This window comes from Symphodus melops (genome assembly GCF_947650265.1).
Source record: "Symphodus melops genome assembly, chromosome: 17".
Classification (NCBI taxonomy): Eukaryota; Metazoa; Chordata; class Actinopteri; order Labriformes; family Labridae; genus Symphodus; species Symphodus melops.
Window position 1 is genome coordinate 10,616,571 of NC_136707.1, and position 22,471 is coordinate 10,639,041.

General features: G+C 40.8%; 1 protein-coding gene across 5 annotated transcripts in view; it reads left to right on the forward strand.

Annotated features, from left to right (window-relative positions):
- The first annotated feature begins 2,489 nt into the window (after positions 1 to 2,489).
- The window catches only part of LOC306838435 (thyroid hormone receptor alpha), an 85,157-nt gene continuing 65,175 nt past the window's right edge, over positions 2,490 to 22,471 (forward strand). For 2 of the 5 annotated variants that reach the window (XM_079366613.1, XM_079366612.1), the window contains exons 1-2: positions 2,491 to 3,032; positions 14,140 to 14,244. The gene's annotated coding sequence lies outside the window, so the exon portion shown is untranslated. Of the gene's footprint in view, positions 3,033 to 11,162; positions 11,467 to 14,139; positions 14,245 to 22,471 lie in introns of those variants that run through there. The other 3 variants (XM_079366616.1, XM_079366614.1, XM_079366615.1) reach the window with 3 other exon arrangements.

A 22,471-nucleotide genomic window follows, 5' to 3' on the forward strand; every position in this document is an offset into this window, starting at 1 on the left:
TGCTATTTTCTCATTTATTGATTGATGTATATGAAGGGCTCCATGACAGTTACATGGTAAATAGACTTGAGCTTGTGTAAAGCTTTTTTAGTCATCTGACTACTCAAAGTGCTTTTACGCCATATGCAACACCTACCCATTCACACCCATTCACACGCTGATGGCAGAGGTTGCTACGGAAAGTGAAAAGTCATACTGACTCATACGCCGCTGATGAAGCAGGGGGAGCAATTCAGGGTTAAGTGTCTTGCCCAAGGTAACAGCATTGCTGCAGGAACTGGGGAATCCAACACCCAACCTACCAGTTGAGAGATAATCGACTACCAACTACGCCAAATTTGGAGGTATGTATCAATTAATAGAGTTGAAGAGACTTTCATTGAATGCTTGTCAACCTACTTCATCTCAAAGGGGAAATTATTCCTTTAACTTAAATACAATCAGATAAAGTTGTGGTTGCTATGGGATAAATTACACATCAAATTGTATAATCATCTTATACAACTTGAGTATGATTCTACGTTAAGATAAAGTCATTTAACAAGATTTACAGTATCAAAAATGAGCTTCACCTAGCCAATTAAGAATATAATATTGTGTGCAATGGTTTAAGCGTCTCTAATTCATGCTTTTAATTTGAAACTATGAGATTATATGTTGACATCGGAATCCCTCGATAGATGGGTTGAATGTTATTAAAGATATCAAAATATTGAATATGTGTTTTTTAGGTTATACTACAGGTTATGTTTGAATGTGTCTCAATAAACACATTGTATTGAAACATGGAAATGCAGTTTTTTTTTTTTATTTGACACTGAAACTGTCATGATTTGGTTTCTGTGTTTCGTCTTGTTTTAGTTTTCATCTTTCCCTATTTAGTCCCCGCTTTTCCTTAGTCCCTTGTCGGATCAGTGTGCATGTCTTTGGTTGGTGCGTTTCCTGCTTCCCCGGATTTGCGTTGTTTTTCTCTGCCTGCTCTTTTGCTCCTCATGGATTTGAAACGTTTTGGATTTATTTTGAGTGAGTTTTTGCCTTTTGTTTAATTAATACTGTTTTTGTTTTCCTGCAATTGGGTCCTCCTCCCCTTTTTTCTGCCCGCACGTGTGACAGAAACGCATCACTTGAACTGATGTGGTTAACTATTAAAACAGTAAGTATGAGCTTATTTATACATCCAGCTGTGCAGCATTATCTCTTTGGAGTTGTGTTTTTGGCTGCGTAAGAAATACTATTTAGGCTACTTTCACTTCGCCTCTATTTTGAGTCTTGTATTCAGAAAGTACGATAAACCTAGTAAGGTATTACTGTAAGCCTACAGAGTATCAATGTGCAGAACTATTATGATAATCTTAATGGCGACCTATCTTACATTGCTGTGACTAAAATATAGGAGGTAAACAGACGCCGTAACTGTTTTAAATTGAAAGTATTTAATAACTATAAAGTTTAGGCTAATTCAATTATCAAAGCTACTGTGGCAGGGCGGGCGTGGGGATTTTGGATTTTCTGTAAAACAAATAAAATAAACTACTGACAACGCCACCTGGGGACTTGCACCCCAGGAGATACACAAAATATTGTAACCAAAACAGGACAAAATTAAAGACGCATAAGTTCGAAAAACTGAAGAGGCAGAGTCGTTTTACCAAAATATAAAAAGGTATTTATTATAATAAATCAAAAGGAAACAAAATGTAATGTAGGTTGAACCGAAGCTGTAGGGAGGGAAAACTAAACAAGGACCAAATACTAATAGGTGAATTAAAATAGTTTATTTTAATACAAACTAAAATAGTCAATCAAATTTACTAGATATATTAAAACACTAATCAAAAAAATGAATAAACCAAAACTGAGCTTAAGCCACTTAGTTAAGAGGCAGACTACGCTGAGGAAGGTGCGGGGGTGCTACCACACACTCACCGTTGTGCAGCACAGCAAACCTCACAACAAACCAAAAACGTCAGTGCCTTGTATTAGTGACCCAGTGCTCTTAACTCTCATGCGAAGTGGAGGAACCTCACCCTGGGTGACTAGCCTCTAAACACAGTGGCTCAGTGGCTGAAAGAAAAACACAACAAATTAAACCGAAAAGAGTAAGAAAAGAACAACTTGAGTTGGTGGCAAAACTAAAGCAAACTAATAACAAAACTCTCAGGCACTCAGGTGCATTAAATATGCTGGCCTGATTAAGGAGCAAAGGGGGGAGGGGGCGGGTGAGAGGCTGCGTTCCAGAGCAGCATGGTTGGACTCTACCACACTACCATGAATTGAAGTAGCCTCTAGTCTAATATTATAGATTTAAATTAGGTTACACAATTGCACCATGTAGATATTAAGTGTTTCTTCATCCCATGAAATGGAGTAGAGCTAACCTATAAACGGAAGCATGACCCTTAAATTCAGTACATTACAAACGCATGTCCATAACATGAAAATAATACAAGTTATATGTTGAAGTGTTGCATTCAATTGACAACTCAAACGCATTTAAATTCCCACCAATTATTTTGTGAATACTAATTGCCCATAACTCTCTACCATTTAAACTATAAATGTTGCCAAGGAAACGGATAGAGATCCCCCTGCTCTGGTCTTATGTAACCCTCATTGCAGTCCTCGTAACCCCCCGGTAGAGAGCGCTGTAGAACCTGGTGGAGAATGTTCCTCCGCGGCAGCTCTACTGCTCCTGACCCGCATTCACCCGTACTGTACAGGCAGGCGGGGGGGAGGACTAAGCAAGCAGCACAGAAAGCAAATAAACGCTGTAGAGTTCTCCCGCAGACCGTGGCCATGGCTTGGCAGTCCCACGCAGACACGGCGCTCCCGTCTCCTCACACCTAGCGGACCGAGAGAGGAGCCAGCACCGGGGAGAGAGCCACGCCGTGTAAGACCGACCAGCAGGACTCGCTTTTATTTCAACGTGTCTGTTCTGCGTTTTCTTCATGTTTTAATCCGGCTTGTTCCTCGTTCACGGGGCTTTATGTTGACGGCACGGGAGGCGGGTTTCTTCCACAAGTCGAGCATTGGTGAGTGTGTCATTTAAATAGCGAATATACAGCGGTGAAATACAGCGGTGGTTCCTTGATATGAGCCGGCGGTACAAAGTGAGTGCTGTCCTCACGTCAACCCGGCCGCTGCGCCGGCCTGCCTACTGTACTGAACCCATAGGTTAATGTAAAGACACGCAGTGTACTGTATGTACCTCTTGCGTGCCATATGAGAAAGTGATCCGCATGACTGCCATGTGCTTCTTGTACTGTGGTTATGTTCAGGGACCTGGGTCAGGTAGGGCGAAGTTCACGGTTAAGGTTGAAGCTATATAATCGTCGCGTTAAGAAACCGGTTAACCTACAACCTGCGATATGCTGCAGCCTACATGGCAGTACAGTCTGGACAATCCGTGAGAGAACATTCCTTTCGAAGGAACAGAGACAGGGCTTTGTGCAAAGATGTACTTGGTACTATATTTACAGTAGCCTATTTCTATAAGTGGCCCTGCCAATCACGATTTACTGCGCAGCCACTGTGTGCAGAAAACTGTGCCAAAGTGTGCATAAAGTGCTCCTGGAGACTTGATTTCAATAATGCATGCGTTACAAGACAGCATGAAATGTTGTTCTTAACATATAGCTGCTGCTCCTGCAGGAGGAGGCGTGGTGTACTATATTGTAAATTGAGAAGAATGACGGACGAATATGCCCATGTCTGGACCAATCAGATGTCATTTAACATTTCAGACTCTGAGCTGCACTTCAGGATCTACTAGGTTTGAGGAGTTGACCTGCACAGGTCTGACATCGGTGTGCAGGTGTAAGACCAGAGTGAATATGAGTGGCAAGTTATTTATGTTGTCTGTCGAAAATAATTGGACTTATCCCCTATGTCCCACCCACACTATGTTTTTGTCTTCGTCAGAAATCTTTACAGAGGAAAATAAATCCAGTGTGCTCATCATATCATATGACAGACTGGAAATGAAAACCACAGCACGGTGTAAAACAATGAATGAATGTGGAACTAAAAGAGATATTTCCCTTGAGTGCAGCGGACAAGACTCCATGAAATTACACGAGAAGCACTCTCACTCTGGGTTGTTTACAAGAGTTTCCCCCGGTCACCCAGTTATGAGTGAGGAAGCATGCAGTTTTTATTGGTTTTCAGCGACCTCTCAGAGATTTATTAGTATTCATGACTTCTTCCTTCAGTCTCGTTTCCTATAAAGAAGGGGAATTTGGAAATAATACCCTGTTTTCAATAAATACTTTGAAGTTAATTAATGCTAAAAAATAGAATTCATATCTGTGTTGCAGGTGAATGCCATTTTTTAATCATGAAAAGGCTTAATAATATATATTTCTGTAACATGTGTAGCTCCTTCCAGAATCACTGTGTACATGTATATACAACATACAAAGCCATAATCTCTGCCTGCAGCCAGACGTGACCTCTTTTGACGTCCATTCCTAACACCGCCCCCTCCCCTCCCCACCCCCTTTCCATTCCCATAGTTCGTTGCTGCGAGGCGGCGTCCTGGTTTTCTGAGGTTGAGGCTTAATGTATAGCGAGCAGGAGGAGGGAGGGCTATAGGGAGTCAGTGTGAGGAAGGGGGAGGGGGAGACACAGGAAAGGAAAAACCTGTCTCTCTCCTTCGCTCGCCTGCTTCAGCCTGAAGGAAACCAGTTACATAACAGTGGCTGTGGAGGCAGCCTCTGCCCCAGTCCCCGAGGTCCCTCCGCCTGCTCACATCACAGACGTATAGACTGAGGGGGGAGGGACTTAAGGTCAGCTAAACATTCAGCCAGTTAAGACTACTTTTTAGGCTTCCAGCATCGACCTTAAAGCAAAGACCCTATCAAAACTGAAGGAGTTAATATTCATCTTTGCAGAAATGAATTGCTTATTTGGGGGGCACAATACTTACCATAATTCAGCCTCGTGGAATTTACGCATGAAATTGGTTGAGTGCAAAGAAAGTCGCCAAATGACTCCACGGCGCCCCCAAAAAGTCACCCAGGGTTCTCAGGTTAACATGCTGTCACGAAAAAAATCAATGAGCATGTTTCTCGATGAGATGAGAGAAAAATGACGACATGATCATACTCTAAAAATGTACAGGAAGTGCGCTACGTACAATCAAAGTCCAATGTTTGTGATTTCAGTGAATTCACAGCGCTCCTGTTTGAACGCACTCGTCCGAGGGTGTTCCTCTGACCGATTCAAGTTTGGCGTCAGCTGAAAGTAGACAAGTTTAAGATTCAAAGACGTGCAAACCACAAAGGTTTCACCACAGGGCGTGGCAGGCTCTCAAAATGTGATGTCGTTATAATTAAAAAAAAAACAAAAAACTAATAACTGTGTTTTATCATTACCGAATTTCTAATACAAGATACAAGACCCGCCCTGAACACATCCAGGAATTTTGTCTTAGTCACAGCGCCACCTGCTGACGAACAAAGTCACTGCTTCTGAAATGCAGCTAACCATTCCTACACTGTTGGTCATATCTCTCTCGAAGTTGCTGTCGACCATCCTAACACCCTGACTGAAAAGCCCACGCCATCAAACCGGAAGTAGTCATTTCAAGGACTTCACTTGGTCGAATACGCCTGAAACTTTATACACATCATCCCTGTGGGAAAGTTAAACTTTTCATATCGGTGTAGTTAGTTGCCCTCCATGTGGTCACGACACACCCTGACACGTACAGAAGAAGAAAGATAAGAAACAATACCTAGATAGCAAGTGAGCTAATTAAAGGAAGAATGTGTTCCATAGACTTTGCTCGAGCTATAGACGTGTTTGTGTGAGTGGGGGGGGGGGGGGGGTGGAGGTGTGCTGCTGAAGGAGAGACGAGGCTTCTGCACGGTGGAAGTGTCGCCAAACAGCATGCTTGTTTTGGTTTCTTCCTGGCGCTCCAGGGAGACATCTATTGGATGGAAAACGTCACGCATTCGTCCTTTAAGAATGCAAGTTAAACGTGCAGTCATCCATGGACGCACAGCTGGAAGAAGTTGGCCTTCAGGGCTAATTCAATAGGTGCTAGATTAGAGCTCATCCAAACAGTGAAGCAGTCACAGTTTGAACCGAACTGAAATTGGCAGGCATGTTCAGTTTGACTGCAGTGAATGGCAGCTGTCAGATATGTTAAGTTGAAGCTCTGTGTATTAGCAGGTGACTTCTTCATTTCATCCCTGAACACTTGATTTAACATTGGAGTCACACAGGACAAACATGAAGTTGTTTTTGAATTCCTTCTTCAGTAGTTCAGTATACAGGGAGGAGGGATGAAATACTTTGTTTTATGATGTCTACTGCTCGATGATTGTATCAGTGCATGGTTGAGATTGACGATGTTTTGAAGGCTGTTTCCCGGCGATGTTCACTTCACAGTAACTCACGTCGCACTGCAGTCGATAAAACCTTTGAATTCATTGTCTGAGCCTTCATTTCTGCTGACCGCACTGTTGTTGTTTTTTTTCATTATATTTCCTCTTATACGTTCCTCCTTTATGTGCACTTCCATATGTTTTTTTTTTAATTTATTTCTCTTACCGCACTCTGTAGCAGAGAACTATCCTCTCGAGCGCCTGACACACACAAGCTACTCTGAAACAAAAAGAGCTCTGTGCCAATCTGCATCATCAGTGTTGGTAAACAGTAAACACCCTGCTGTACAGAACACATGTGGGCATGTCAAATCGCGCTGCCCTAATGATGATCTGTTCTCCACTCAGTAAATCTGCTTTAGCGTGTCCGCGTTGTTGACTCTAAGCCTATTTAACAGAACGCTTCTTCAACCTCCGGCTTAAGATGAAAAACTGTCCAGACGTCACATGGCTGTTCAGACGTGAGGTACTTTAAACGGCCTTAAATGTTCGCACACTTTAAATCAGATTTCCATGATCAACTTAGCTCATATACATGGTCTCCATCTGACACACAGAGGGCCTTTATCTGTGCAGAGAGGAGTCCTTGGGTGACCTTGGAGACTTGGACCAGCTATTGATGTGAAGCTACAACCGCTAATCACGAAGTTAGCTTGATTTAATATTGTTAGCCGCCTAAAAACGCTAACGTTTAAGCTCTACTTGTTGTATGTTAGCGTTATATTTCAGAGTTTGAATTAAATCTAATGACCTTTGAATGTGTCACAGCATGGTGACAAAGACAATTCCTCAACAGGACAGGAGGTAGAGCGTAGTTATCAACTCGTCAGTGCACTTTGGTCGACAGACTCTGCTGCTGTAACGCTGTTTGTAGGTCAACTTTAACCTGGTTATTGAATACTCCTTTTGCAGCATCTTGCAACTTCTCGTCAAACATCAGCCGTCTTAAAAAAGAGATTTTATTTTTAATCAGCTTTAAATGTCTCTGGGTCGAGAGAGAATCACTCCCATGATACCCCGCCAGCCTCCACGTCATCCTTTGTTATTGTTTTGATTGAGAGCTGTTAGTTTTTCAGGGCGAGAAACGCACAGGACAGCTGTCGTTAAAAGAAACGCACAAACACCAAGACTCGTGTTTGTGTCGGTGTCCGTCTTTTTTCCCCTCCATAGTATCAATATCGGTTTCCCCTCCAAGAACCCTGTGTCGGTCAGGCCCTAAAAACTTATTTAAAACGTGTATATTTACCCACTACAGTAAACGTGTACAGAAGTATTTCAGTTTCATTAAGTGTAATAAATGTGTTCAAACAAGATTTGGAATGTAGTTTTACTCCTCACTGCAACAACACAGGTGTCAAACCTGTCTGTGGATTCATTCCACTCAGTGCTGCACTCGATGGAAATCACTTCAATTCTGCCTCAAGCCTTTCTAATAATAAGTTCCCAGACTGTTTTAGTATCATTTTAAAGTGCTGTTGTATTCTTTTGTGTAACCAGGGTTTGGATTGGCCAAGTCTCTGCCACCCTTATTTTGGGAATTGTGAGCTGAAAAGTTTGGGAACCGATGACTTGGCATGTTGTCCATCAGCAAATTTCAGTTTCATACATCACAGCACAGAGAAAGTTGCTTCAGTACTTAATACAATTCCATTAAAAGAAAAATTGTATTCATCCCCGGGGGGCATTTTTAGCCATCAGATACGTTTCCCTGCAGTCTGTACTCTTCGTTAAATTGTTCACAGTATTTCCACGTTGTCTCTGCTGAGGTTGTTTCTTACATTGCCAGAGGAAAAAAAACATGATCGTAACTTGCCCTGCAACTTCCTCTGTGTTTCAGAATAAAACATGTGAAACAGTCGGTTCATGTTTTCACGCCACCAGAAGCAGGTGATGATGTGATTAAAAGGCTTCAATTGAGGCGCGTATGTGAGCAGGTAAATGAGACGGGGAAAGTGATGAGCAGTGCAGAGCACAAAACAAGGGACGGCTGATTGAAGTTCCCACCGAGTGAATATGCGTACTGACTGAATAAAGCATAAGAAGCAGGCTGCACAGTGAGCTCACACACGAGCACATTAACAGTGTTACAGACGAGCCTGAGGGCCACTCCCTGCTGCTATAGTCGAACAGTATAGAATGTTCTGTTCTTTCTCTGCAGAAGAAGGAACATCTTTATTTCATGTGGCCTCTACTCGATTAGCGGTAAACTCCAGATGTACACGTACCTCCCCCGCACAGAAAAAATTAAATATCCATCAGTGAGCCAAGGAGCTCCCTCCCTCCGACAGGAAATCAAGCGCTTTAATTGGGGTCGAGAATCACATGAGTCATGTTGTCTGGGGATCGTCACATATAGCTGAATCCAGTCAGTTCAAGTCTTAGAATGTCTCACAACATGAGTATACAGTATAATAGAGCGGGACACTTTGAACAAAAAGTTTCAAAGTGACAAACAGTTTCTCCCTCAGGCGGAAAGAGGACTGTTTGTCCTTCTTTAACTTTTAGTCTCATTTCAAGTTTCTGTGAAGCTCCAAATGTTCTCTGTGGTCTTCCAATGGTGATGTGTTTTTCATTGGTAGCCATGTCATATTTATTGTAGGCTAATCTAGCGGCATGGATCTATGTCGATGTTGGTTGGGCTGAAATGAAGCACATTTTTGCCACCTTTATAAACTGAAAGGGATTTTCTCTCACGACTGTTTTTCTGCTTATTTGTTGTTGTTGTTGTGGTTATACCGCCCAACTTAACAGACATTTTACCAACCACCTTAAACCCAGTGCTTACCCTGGGAGCTTTTCCTGGAGGTGGTCAGAACTACTACTGTCGAGGAACGCACTTCTCGACGCGGTGTCGAAAGTGCTTAAAGTACTTAATCATATGATTGAGAGTGAGGTATTTCATTGAGGAAGCATTGTGTTCTGTTGAAGTCACAGAGTCAATAATTTTAACAAAGCTGGAAATTTGAAAAATTTATTTGCTGGCCTTTATTTTTTTTAAATATTACAGACTAAAAACTAAACTGTAATCCATCAGAAAAGCAGCACATACAGGAAGAGTACGGCAGCGCTCAGTCGCAGCTAGCGCTAGTTTATGCGGCGGTCTTTGACGTAACATCCCGTGTTTCCTTGACGACCATCAACATCTTTTTTTGTCTGTCATGGCGGCTGCCTACAAGACACAGTCTGTTCCAACTTCAGTACAGACTTCTCTGGCTCAAGTCATGTAAGTAACTGAAAGAAACATTGGGTTGAGCCAGTTTTTAATTTAAGTTTGATATTTTAATGTTGAAACATTTGCATGCAATTCTACATACTAAACCCTCTGATACGAGGAAACTCGGACATTGAAGATACAAACGTTTGGGAGGTAAAAGATTAGAATAACTTCATGTAAGTGTGAGTTGTGTTGCTGGTACGATGCCAGTGATGGCTGATAACGGGCTGCAGTTTGTTTACAAGACGCTGCAGTGTCTGATCCGTTGTTTTGTTTATTCATCGAATAGTTTGTCTGTGAGAAGTTTGACTTTAACAGTCGTCGCTCCACTTCACGCTCCTTGTAAAAGAGGCTCAAACTTCGAGGAAGGGATGATTGTCGTTAGCGTTCTTTTCAGCACGTTTGATTACGGCGATTGGCCGAACGGAGGCGTTTTGAATCCCTCAGCAGCAGCAGCAGGCTGAGGGAAGGCGAGTGTGCGTTCAGGACTCTCTGTTCTCTCTCTCTCGGTTTCTCCTCCCTCTATCTCTGACTCTAATGCTGCAGTCTCTGTTTCTCAGCAGCATCTCTCAGGGGGATTGTATTGTTTAAGGGGATAAGAGGAAAGACTGCAAAAAAAAAGAAAACCGTTGAGTTGGATCAGAGACTCCATAACAAGCTCTCATCTATCCAAGGGAGGATTCTGGCTCACACACACACACACACACACCTCTGTGCAGTAAGAATTACACACCAACACAAACTCTCTGGCCCAACGGAGAAAGGAACAAAGACTGGCGTCAGGAGTGGCCACAACAGGAAGTAGTGCAGGGATGACATTAAAAGAACGGACTCCCCGAGACCTCTACTCCTCCTGGCAGGGGGTTTCATTCTTTTACAGCCAAGTTAACGTCATGACTCGCAAAAGAAAACTCTCGAGGCATCTCGCTCTTCCAAACACAACAGAGAGATAGGGGAAGATGCAAGACGGGCATCGTGTCCAAAATCAAGATCAAGATAGAAATGACAGAGAGCATAAAACTCAGAGATTCTCCACCTCCTGTAGACTCTCTTTACACTCACTGTCCGATTTCGACCTGATTTTTGAAGTGGGATGAATTCCTGAAAGTTTATTGACTGCACACGCTCACACACTAAGAGCAGAGCCACAAGCCGATTCCTCTACTTCAGGATTTTTTTTATTTTTTTTTCACAGACAGACAGCGCCTGAAATCACCACGGCAACAGGAGGCACGCCTGCTAAATCTGTCGATCGCTGAAATAAACTTAAATCTATGGCTGGCAAATGAATCCAGTTTCAATTACATTATTGGTTTCCCACGATCGCGACAACAAAATTGCTCAAACCTTGACTGCGTGGCACGCTGTCTTCCTTCTGTGTGTGGTTCATGTTTGAAAGTGTTATTTTGGACACAAGAAAACATCAGCACTCACTCACACAAAAAAAACCGTTGGTCATTTCTTTGATCCTATTTAAATGTTTTGTTTTCATTTATTGCTTGTTTTTCAAAGTGTTTACTGTCACAGGTAGTGTTATGAACAACACATACAAATATAACTAAAGGCTTTACTTTCTTCTCAAACAAGGCTTGTTTCAGTCATTAAACCAAAAGTCAGGAAGAGTGGAAATCCTGTAATCGATCGCAGAAGAGTTTCTGGGAAAACTTTGCATGAGGAGAAGAATGATGATCTGGCAGAATGTGGGTGAACGGGAGAGGTTGAAATAGGGGTTTGATTGGAGGTGAGAGGCAGGTGAGTGCACAGGTGAGGTGAGTTTGTTGATTGGTGGGCGTGGCCGGCAGGCAGCGTGGAGCAGAGGCAGGCTGCGTGGAAAAGTACTGAGTGACTGAACGCAGACAGGTGAGGAGTTAACGCTGTTTAATAACCGTGAAGTCATTGCCATTCAAGATAATCGTCATGGTGATTTTTGCCGTGTTCGAGCTGCTCAACAAAAATCGGTCCACCTCTGTGAATGTTCTGTTTAACCCGTACACTGGGAGCTCTGAGGCCGTGCCTGACAATCGGCTCGTACAGTGTGAGCACATAAATCAGGAGCTTTGGGCGTGCGTCTGAAACGATTCAGTCGTAAGTGTGAGCTGACATTCCACCATGACTTTTTCACAATCCTACAGTGTACGCCGGGCTGAAGCCCCCCCACCCCCCACAGATGATTTACTCTGAGCTGGCTGTAACCACAGAGACACCGTACAAGTGATACTATTGTTTGTCTTTTCTTACCGAAGAACTTCTTGACATTACGTTGTCCAGTTGTCTCCGAATGAGAGCCTGTAACAGACTTAATAATGCAAAAAGCCCGGTGATTTGTGTTTGTTATGTGAACGAGCAGTGAGGCCTTTGGAGCCACATTGGTATTATTTGTCAATAGGATGATTGATATTGAGTTATGTGAGGTGGTTGTTGTCGTGTGCACTTCTAAACGTGGTGCTCGCACCTGTAAGAAATGCATCATTGAGAAAGTGACCCGTACGTTTTGTATAAAGAACACTCTGAAATCGACCTTGGGCAGGCATGCAGCTAACGACTGTTTTAAAAAATCGACTACTCATTATTGAAACGATTAATCAACTAATCAGATAATAGTTTGTGCAACATTTTCATTTAACATGACTGTTTCACTTTGAACCATGCCTTCAAAATCTAAAGTCAGCCTTTGACTGATCATGTAGTTTTAATCCATATAACTAAAAGCACAGTTCTATTATCAAAGGAAAAGAAGCAGTCTTTTCAGGGAAAGGTTTTAAGGTGAGGGACGGACAATTGAAATGAGAGAAAAGTCACTGCATGGAGGCTGAAACTTTGGACTGTGAAGATGATTGTCAGAGATGATTTAAAAAAAAAAAAAAAAAACCAATCAGGGTGATTTCCAATACTCGCACATAGTCACAAGCGAGGTCCGCTTCATAACTCCCTAAAGAACTGCTTCGTTTTATTTACCTGTTGCTCCCCTGTCGCTGTTTTGCTACTTTCAGCAGAGATAGTAAGGAGGCAAGATGACTCACTCCACTCAAAAACCAGTTGACAGTCTTAATGAGTTATTTAACTAAACATTGTGTTAACTTACTCGTCCAGGAGTGCCGTGCAGTCGAGGATTGTGTGTGCTTAACTTCAACCCTCAGACACAGACGCACTCATGAGGGGAGTGCAAATGAGCCTGATCCGTCCATTTTCACATCCAGCATCTTTTATTTTAGCAAACGACTTTTTCTGTTTGTTTGGTTTTTTTTTCTGAATCCAGAGAAACATTAGACGCTTGATACTGTAGGTGAGCGTGAGGTGTCGGTTTCATCGGTGAGGTTAGATTCACCACGTGAGGTAAATGTAGTCTCAAGCCTCACACAGCACAGACTCATGTTTGTTTACAACCCAGACCTTTTTTTAGTCCTGCTCCAGGATTAGCATGTGGGCCAGAGGCTTCACCCTGCTTTTCATTCCAGCTTCATTGTTGACAGCCAGCGTTTTCCCAAGTTAGAAGATTAAGTGTTCTCAGTTCTAATTAGGCTCACTTGGTCAAAGCTCGCAGCAGATATTTAAGTAGTGATGGCTGCTTTAGCCTCTTATAGTGAGTGTGATATAACTTGAGGCTGAAATTGGCCTTGAATATTGAGATAAAGGAACGATTTTTCTTCTTCTCTCATTTCATTGAGTGGTTAAACAAGTATGAAAGAGACACACAAACTGTGCCGTCCTATATATTCCTGAGGCTCACATCATTAAAGTATGACTAAAAAGAGAAGATAAAAGAGCGGCTGTCCCCTGCTGAGTTTAAAGTCAAAATTGGAGCGAAACAAAGAGGAGCTGAAGCTTTGCATTGAATGTAGAAATTGTTGATAACATTCATTGTAATTTCTGTTGATTTAAAAAAAAAAAAGGGTTCTCAACAATTGGGTCGGGACACAAAAGTGGGTCGCGGAGCCTTTTAACATCGTGCTCCCTTTCTTTATCCTGTCTCATGTTCTGTACCAAAATGTTTTGGGTTTTTTTTGTTTTGTTTTTTCATTTCAATAAATGGGATTGTTTGGAAAGTATCTGAACTTTGGGTCACAGTTTCTAATGAAGTAGTTGAAGGTGGCTGGACGAGTTGAGAACCAGAATAAAATCATCATTACATCAGCTTTTCATTAATAAAGAAAACAAAAAAAACGTCTCTGTTGACCCAACCCATTTAGTATAAGCCTTTCATTTTTTAGTTCATTTATTGTATTATTTTTTAAAATTTTGAATCATTCATAAATGAGAAGATGGCTATTATTTATGGCCCCATAAAGATTATTTCAAGTTGTAATTGCACATTTGATAGTTTTAAACAAAGTGAAACGCAACGCTGACAAGTTCTGTTCATAAAAGTTGAACTGCGATACTCGGCTGTCTCTCTTTTTAACTTGTAAAGTAGAAGGCTACGTGTTAGCTGGTTGTGCAGCTGTTTGAAAGTGACATCAGGTGAACCTAACCTGAGAATCACCTGTCACATTTTTAAGAATTTAAATCAAAGTTACGCTTTTCACTGTGTTTCAGGTTTCCAGAGTGGAGCAGGAGCCCGACATCGCGTTCAATGACGACACTCCGCCTCCTGATGTTTGTGTCGACAAGCATCCCTGGCCTTCGTCTTCATAACACCAGGTTGGTTCTCTTCTCTTCGCAGCTGATTGCCGTGGAGGCTTTTGAAAGATTAGCACTAACTCATCTCCACCCCGAATTCACCTGCAGCAGACAAACCAGTAAAACCACTTGACTGATGGCTTGCTTGTGTATTACACAAAGTGTTTCTATCACTTCAAAAACAGGGTGAAAAAGCATCAATAAAGACTAATGATGAAGAAATACTAAAACAAGGCAGCTTGAAAGGAGGCGAATACTGTTGGATATTCTAGTGAGCTGCAGAGTGAATCATCAGTGACACTGGCTAATTCACTAAACATCTCATCTGACAGCTCGAGTGTGAAATCACATTGGTTATGATAAGGGGGAATCTTTTTAAAGATGGCTCTATGCATGGCATGTTGTTCTATCCACTCTACACTCAACATTTTCACTTGCGATGAATGGATGGAAACTGATTTGATCTTCCAGTTCCCCGAGACTAAAACAAAGGACTTTTCAGGATTCTCTTTCATTTCTTTGAGCTCCACCACGATGTTAAAATAAAAAGGAGTATCCATCTTGTCACCAGCTGCACTTTACATTTAGCTGCTGCTGAGAAAATGTCTCCCATTTAGAACGTAACTAAAATCATGTCCATGGTGATCACTGTCAGCTTTTGATCATGTTAGCAGCTAGCATGATGGTAGCGTTAAGCACAAGTGACAGCTGGGACAAAGTACAGCCTCACAGAGCTGCAAGCAGGACATGTAGTAGATGGTTTAGTCTTGTTAGTTTATCATAGTAACTAACAAACAGTCTAAATGTAGAAGACAAAGAGATCAGCACACTTTGCATAAGTGCATGAATGCTAATACGATGTGACTTAAGCTAGCCAAAATCACAAGAATGCATAGTTGCGTAATATGTGCATAATAACAGAAGGAACAATTCTCTAGATGAACTCAATATCACAGTACACATATCAGAACCGATCCTGTTTGTTCAACCTTTTCCAGAAACTACTTTTCTGTTTTAATTTTTGATCATTTGATGAAATCACTGATAGAGATGATCATGTAAACAAACAAAGAGAACAAAATGATTTAGCCTGTTCTATCTTTTCATGAAGTAGTTTTAAGACTTAGCAGACAAAAAGGGCGCAGGAGACGTCTTCATGCATTACCTTAAATATTTACCATACTTGTAATGGCGGAACATTAGGGACTTCATTGTTTTGTTTCCCTTTTGAGTAAAACACATTTAGCAGGTAAACAAAAACATTCTGAATGTTCAGAGTGATAAAGGTTTACAATTAGCTTTAGCGCTTTAATTTAGTCAGCTACAATACTCCCCTTTATGCAACCATGGTTTCTCTGTTGCCCCATTTCACAAATTAAAAAGTAAAGCCTTTGTGGCCAATTGTGATCATTCGATTGGTGTGTTTTGCAAATGTCCAATAATGCCATGTGAAATTGAACATAATTGTTTTGGCAAGGGTCTCTGGTGGTTTCATTAAAAGAACATTACTTGGGATGAAGCTATAAAGAACATATAATAGCAAGGGATGCAATGATTCTTTTTTTTTTTTGCGTACTGTACAACTTGCTTCCACGCATACTCTCCTTATTGGCTCTGTTTGTTTGTGCCTGTGAGTCCATGTGCTGGGATGAGAAAACTCCCTGCAAGTAATTATCCAATCAAAAGTAAAATCAAACAAATATTTTTGGAATAACAACATTTCTTTATTTAACCTCTTGCTCTTCTTTTGAAATTGCTTAAATCGCTTAAGAAGGCAATAGACTACCAAAAACCCAAACCGTTACCACAAATCCAATTGAACTGTGGGCTGATTATTGTTTCATTCCTAATGACAGCGTAATAATAAAAGACATTTTTCCATGGGAGAGAAAACTGTTCTGATCCCAGACTAAAAATGTCACTGAATCAAGTGTAAACAAACTTGAAAATATACAAGCAGACACAGCAAAGATTTTTACATGAGTAGTCCATGCTCTGTGCCTCCCCTGCAGTTAAAGACTGGTAGACAATGGAAAATGCTTGTTTGGCTTCATAACCCCTGCTGAGTGTTGAAACAGAGCAGAGATATTAGTGCAGCGGCGGGCCTCACATAAGAACTCTCCTGACTCCTTGACTGTGATGCGATGTGACAGGACAGTGGATTTAATGTGATTTTCGTCTAACTTTGTCTCGCACACACTGAATCATTTTCACACGTCTGCAACGTCTGATGCAAATTTGCAACAGATGTTCCAGAGCCTCCTCAACGGCCGCCTTCACGTTGTCCTTATTTCTAAACACGCAACACGGATCTGAATCCGTGCGAGGATGGAGCTGCACCGCATAGCGTGCCGGTTACACTTGAGGTAATAAAATCAGAGTTCATCAACATTGCCGTGATAAAAAGTACAGCAACAAAGATCAAGGCTTTTTTTTTTTTTTACAATCATACCACAATGCCTTGCACATGTGCTTTTTTGGCCAAAAATTGCTGCATCTCAGCCATTCAGAGGAAAAAACCACTGACCGCACTGACTACCCGTCTGAAGCCCACTGGGATTGGCTGAACAAAGACAAAGTTGAATGGGTGGGTGATATTTTTGAGGTTAAACCACGGTCATATTAGCTTTCAGTTCAACAGCACTGCTCTGCACTTAACACTAAAAAAGGATGTGATGTCATTGTTCTGATGTGTGTCGTAAATAAATCATCGCTTTGAAGGAGAGTACAAGAGTGATCCTATAGGTTGAATTTAGAGATAGTTTTTGTGTAGATTTCAGTAACACAAAATCAAAATTGAATACAGGAATACAGAGTTTTGTATCCTTGTCAAACCTCATTAGTTTTAGCTTCGACATTTTTAAGTAACCATAAATATCTAAAGCTCTCCAAAGATTTCCTCTCAGCAGGGAAGGCAGAATCACTGCAGATTTTACTCTCAGCCTTGTTAATATTCACAACCAGCAGCTACGCTCTGAAAATGAGATGAGCAGCACATGATATTACATGCTGATTAAATGTACTAAATAACAGGCACGCTTGATTCACTTATTTTTGCACAGTGTTTTCGCTTGAGGCTCTGTTCAAGAACACTTTCGCAGATCACGTTAAAAAAAAAAAGTATACGTTTGTGCATGGATTTAACTGGGATTCTCTTCTCCACAGTCGATACATTGTATTTTTCTTATTGAACTAAACAATCATACACGTATAGTGACAGGGTAGTTTAAAAGAAAATTCCCTTCAGTTCAGAATCTTAATGTTGATATTTGGGAATTTATCAATCTTTATTTACCTTTCCATGGAGATAAAAAAAAAAAAAACAATTCAAAACAAAACAAGTTCTGGTTGTTTTAAAGGATTGATTTGTCCAAAACAAACCACAAAATAAATCCAAAGCAGTGGAATAATTTTCCACAGACCAAGAACTTGGGCCCTTGCTTACACATGGCACAAATGCTATAATATGTTTGATGCAGTTTCCATTGAAATGCCTTGATGGCAAATGTACCCGCACTCATGCATGCTTCGAGGAGTGAAAACTCCTTTAACTATGAATAGCGCATCGCCTTTATAAACTCAAAAAATAGGAGTAAAAAATAGGAAAATCACCTCATGTACAGTGTATGCTGATAAAGACATTGAGATCAAAATACTGTAGTTTTTGTTCCAGTAATGTTTATTTCTGCTGTTAAAATGGACATTTTCATCGAGGGTGTGTGTGGAACTTTCAGGTCTTTTGGTCTCAAGTGGACACGAGGAACTGCAGTTTCTTTCACCTAAATGCACTGATGTCCATGCTCTGTATTTCATTTATTTTTTTATTATTGATGAGAGGCTCATTTTTGAAGTCTTGTTTTGCTGATTGTTCCAAAGATTAAACTTAAATAGACAGCTTATTGTGGTTGTCATGCAGCAATTGAGAATAAAGTTCAGGCCATCTCTCAGCTTGCTTTCTATAAATAATTGATTTGCTCCTCCAGTGTAGTGCTGGTTTATGTTTTTACTTTTTTTTTTCTAAAATCTGCATTGAGAAGAAGTTGAATGGATGCACTCAGTTCACAGTCACTCAGCTAAATGCCTTCATAGGCCAGTGGGTGTCTAACCCTTTGAAAGCCACTGAACATGTACTGTAGGATGCAAACTTTCCCCCCTCAGCTTAAATTATAGAGTCCTTTAAATGTTGCATAAATAATTCTGGTTGCCAGCCCCACGCGAACATATGAGCACGCAACCAGACCTACAGGCAAAAACATAAAGCATTAACCTACATAAAAGCTGGGATGTGTCATTATAAGCCCGTAGTTTGTATCAGTTTAATCTTTTCTTCAGTTTTCATGAGTAAGAAGGCGTCTTGTTACTTTCTCCAACACAGCAGCACTCTTCTCTTTATCTATAAAAGGTTATGGATTATTTTCCACGCCGGCTAATGATAAGCACTTGCCTTTTAAAGGCTAGGCTGATTACCTGGACGTTATACAAATTGTCCTTCTCCACGCAATTTGTTGCCCTTTATACTAGGCTCACTTTAGCAACAACATACGTCACAATGCCTTAACCATAATTACCCAGAACGGCCTCTAATGGCCCATTCATGGAAGCACTTCCTTGTTCCTCTAGCTGCCCCCCCCAAACCACCTCTGCTTTGACTGCATTTGACTTATCCACATCCTATAACTAAGCAGCGAATCTGAATTATATAAAACTTAACTCTGGATATTAGCCATTTTTCATTAAGGCCTATTCAAACATATGAGTCTGCAAAAAAACATAAAATTATTCTACTGAATGTCGAGTTATTCAGGCAGCAGGCGGCTGGGACTCACTTTTGAAAATGTTCAAGGAGTTAAGTCGACAAACCCGAAACTGGGTTTGTTGTCATAGTGTTTACTGACTTTAACAGTTGTTGGACCATCGAACCCTTATCAGGAGCACCTATGCAAACACAGGCACCAAAGAGCTATTTAACCATTTATTGAATACAGGCAAAGTGTTCGGAGGTTCAGATGAATAGACCGATGAAAGGATAGAGTTTTTTTTGTTTTTGTTTGGTCAAACAAGAGGCTTCTTACAGTCCAGTCTTAACCCGCTTTTTGTCCAACGTTTACATCAATATTCTTTTTTACAACAGCCTGAAACAGTTTCACTTAATTATTGGCTTGGCATGCTGACAAAAAAACTGAAATGGCTAGCCTTTTGTAACCTGTAAGCTCCTCGTCAATAATCTGCCTTCATTGTGAATGACTCCACCAAATGCTGTTTGAAGGAAGAATGTGCAACTTTTTGATCCAGTAGATGTCGCCCTTAAGTGTCAGAATTAAACCAAAACAAACAAAAATGTTTGGCGACACCTCCGCTATTCTAAAGTCTCGGCTGTCCTGCAGCGGCACATCTCCAGTCCCCCTCCCCTCGTGTTCACACGAAGGAGTTCTAAATTAGAATGCAATATAATTAAGCACCGTTATGCGCATGTGGCAGACAAAACTGTCATTTGCTCGAGCTGCAATTTCTTGTTTTCCCATGGATGGTTGTGTTAGCAGGCTAATGTTAGCCCACTTTGATTAGTTCATAGCCTCATATTGCACATAAATGTACACAAAATGACTTTGATCGAAAGATACTCATGTGACATACTATAAGTAGTTCTTTTCTTTAGTCCTTGACTAAAACAGTGAACCGACTGAACTCTGGAGGCCTTCCCCCCCCCCCCCCCCCTTTTTTTTGCTTTGGGGTTTTTAGCTTACTCCCTTATTGCCCCTGTATCTTTAACTAAATAAAGCCTGCTATATTAAAAGCTTTCATAAAAACAGGGAATCCAATGGGAGAATAATGAGGACAAATGGTTCCGTTTTATTTTCAGTCTTTCTCACACACAAAGATCAGTGCCACAGATAAAAGCTTCTGGGCCCGAGGGTGACTTTTCCTTCACAATGAACTGTTTGCGACGCGTGATGTGATTAATGCTGAGCCCCAGCTGTGCGTCAGACTACCCAGCGTTCACACGCTGACACGCTGCTAGTTTGTCAGCACGCCGCAGATCAGGGCCATCCAAATTCAATCACTGTGGCTACAAGACCAGCTAATGAGCCAGTCTTTAGCACATTATTCCCTGCATGTCAATCTGATGATCTTAATCATCAGATTAATGGTACCAGATTTAATATTACTCACCAGGATATAACACTTCTAATAGGAACATTAATGTTTTTTTTGTTTTTTTTCAGTACACCTAACATTTTAAAATCCCATAACAACAGCTAAAGGCAGCACACAATCAGCTTTTCCTTTGCCTTTAGATTTCTAACATAGTGTTACATTTGAATAACACTTGAATGTTGTTAAAATATTGCAGGCTTTTTACAGTACAGAGTAAAAAACAAAACAAAAAAAAACCACCAAGGACATAAGTTGCCCATCTTGAAGACCCCCATTAAAGTAAAAAGAAAAGAAAATCCTAAATAAAGCAATACTTCTTAGACAAAGAATTCGACAATAATGTTAAACAATTAGATTTTTGTATTTTGCTTCACTGCTAACCTTAGCTTATTTGGATTAATGTCTCATTTTCACTCACACGTGATTGGTGTCTAAAAATATGAAGGCTAGTGTCCAACGCAAGGAAGTGTATATCTTTAAGAGGAGATCAGATTTCTTTTTTTTACTCACAGAACATCAAGTACTGTGAGAGTACTGTGCAGATTTCATGATTCCCTAGAGCACCATGTTAAGTTTTACTAAGCATAATTGGCTGTGCACAGCTCCTCACTGGACTGATTAAAGGAACAAAAAAACCTCTTGATTGTTCACATCAGCCAGTAGATCCAGTTGTTTTTCTTTCTTTAGTTCTTTTGACAAAGCAACCAAACAGTCAGAAACGGGAGGAGTGGCAGATCAAGTGCAAAACTGAATGTTTTCTCCAACACCCTGCATTATAAATCCTTTGCAGCAAGCTTTGTGCTTTCAGGCTTTTCTCTGATTTCTGTGATCCACATCCACCCTCTTTGCAAGCTGTGGAAATGTAAAGAGCTGCCAAAAGCCATAACAGAGTAACACATCTGCCTCCCATAGAAAATGATTTACATTCTAAAGAGACTCAGTGGAAACAAACGCTTTTAACTCACTGCTGCAGTTTGTGACTAGAATACAGGTTTGTTGTTTATGAAATCGACAGAACTGTCTTTTGATATATCAGTCTCAGCGGCTTTCTGCAGGGCTGACCTAAAAAAGTCAATAATACTAACTGTCAAGGCAGTGCCAGTCAAAGAATCAGACTTCAGAATCTGTCCTGTTCCTTCTTCTGATTTATAAGACATGCACATTGAAAGCATTAGCAAACTGAAATAAAGCAAGTATCATGTTCTCTCTCTTCAAGTATTGTCAGGAAGTAGGCTGTATATCTATAATAAATGTGATTTGGTTAAGTCATATAGCTGGATGGTTCTGACACTAAAGAGAACATGATGATGATAAATAAAAAAGGGATACAAAAAGGTTTACTGTTTAAACAATCAAAATTGAAGAAAGAGGAAAAAATCTGATACTGATATATCAGTCGATATCTTTCAGTCTACAGATGTAGATGAATCTAGATAAACACATTTATTGTGGTTATCCCTCAAATGTGGTCACTCAGTTGGAAAGTGTCAGCACACGCACGTTTATCACTGCTTGAGAGGGTGAGAATTCTGGTGACAGCCAGAAAGAGAACAGCTACTGGAGTACAAAGAAACTCCAATGAAATGCTATTTGAAGGAAGAATAAATGTAGCTATATTAGCTGTGACCGATACTCACTGGATACTTACATCGGCTGATAATGTCGGCCAGCTCTGGTTTAAGCAGAATCTATGGAGATATTATTGTGGCAAAACTGTTGGAAAATGTGTACACAGATTCGCAAATGTGTAAAAAGATCGACAAATGCACACACACAAATCCGCAAATATGTAGACCAATTTTGAAATGTTTACTGATTGATTTAAATGACAGTGAGCTTTTTTTTTTTTTGCTGCAAGTCCTTAAAATACACACAAATCATCGGTTACAACTGAGGTTGGCCTCTCTATTGACATTGTCATTTTACACATGACTTTTATAACACTCCTGCTGTGCAAGATCTGCAAATGTGCACACATATCCTCAAATGTGTATGCGACGATCTGCAAAATTTACACATTTGTCGGTCGGTGTGTGCCACAATAATGGCTCCTTAAGAGTCACACTTGTGGTCTATATGAGGTCAGTCTCAT